The sequence below is a fragment of the Triticum aestivum genome, chromosome 6B (genome assembly GCF_018294505.1).
Source record: "Triticum aestivum cultivar Chinese Spring chromosome 6B, IWGSC CS RefSeq v2.1, whole genome shotgun sequence".
Lineage (NCBI taxonomy): Eukaryota > Viridiplantae > Streptophyta > Magnoliopsida > Poales > Poaceae > Triticum > Triticum aestivum.
In genome coordinates this window covers 247,824,702-247,825,815 of record NC_057810.1, presented here as the reverse complement: position 1 = coordinate 247,825,815, position 1,114 = coordinate 247,824,702, and positions in this window count along the sequence as shown.

The following is a 1,114-nucleotide window of genomic DNA, read 5'->3' as shown; positions in this document are numbered from 1 at the left end:
AATCTCTTTCGAAGTATCAGAGTTTCATACGGAAACTCGTCTGTTACACTTATTTGAACTCCCTTGTTTTTCTGTGTTCATAATGCACCATTTAAAGCCAAATCATCAATTTACAACCCTTTCTGACTTCATTTGTTATTTTTCATGCATTTACTGATTATTTTCAGCTATAAGACCATGAAATTGAAAAGCATTTGAAATGAACTCTCAAAAGGTTCCAACTTGGCATGGTATCATCATTTCACCCACATAGCATGTGCAAGAAAGTAGAGAGGGTAACGGCAAAAACTGGATGCACTTCGTGTACAAAACGGTCAATCTCTTTCGAAGTATCAGGGTTTCATATGGAAACTCGTCTTTTACAAAGGGATTTCATTTTTTTGAACTTATTTGAACTCCCTTGTTTTTCTGTGTTCAAACTGCACCATTCAAAGCCACATCATCAATTTACAACCCTTTCTGACTTCATTTGTTATTTTTCATGCATTTACTGATTATTTTGAGCTATAAGACCATGAAATTGAAAAGCATTTGAAATGAACTCTGAAAAGGTTCCAAGTTGGCATGGTGTCATTATTTCACCCACATAGCATGTGCGAGAAAGTAGAGAGGGTTACGGCAAAAACTAGATGCACTTCGTGTACAAAACGGACAATCTCTTTCGAAGTATCAGAGTTTCATACGGAAACTCGTCTGTTACACTTATTTGAACTCCATTGTTTTTCTGTGTTCATAATGCACCATTTAAAGCCAAATCATCAATTTACAACCCTTTCTGACTTCATTTGTTATTTTTCATGCATTTACTGATTATTTTCAGCTATAAGACCATGAAATTGAAAAGCATTTGAAATGAACTCTCAAAAGGTTCCAACTTGGCATGGTATCATCATTTCACCCACATAGCATGTGCGAGAAAGTAGAGAGGGTAACGGCAAAAACTGGATGCACTTCGTGTACAAAACGGACAATCTCTTTCGAAGTATCAGGGTTTCATACGGAAACTCGTCTTTTAAAAAGGGATTTCATTTTTTTGAACTTATTTGAACTCCCTTGTTTTTCTGTGTTCAAAATGCACCATTCAAAGCCACATCATCAATTTACAACCCTTTCT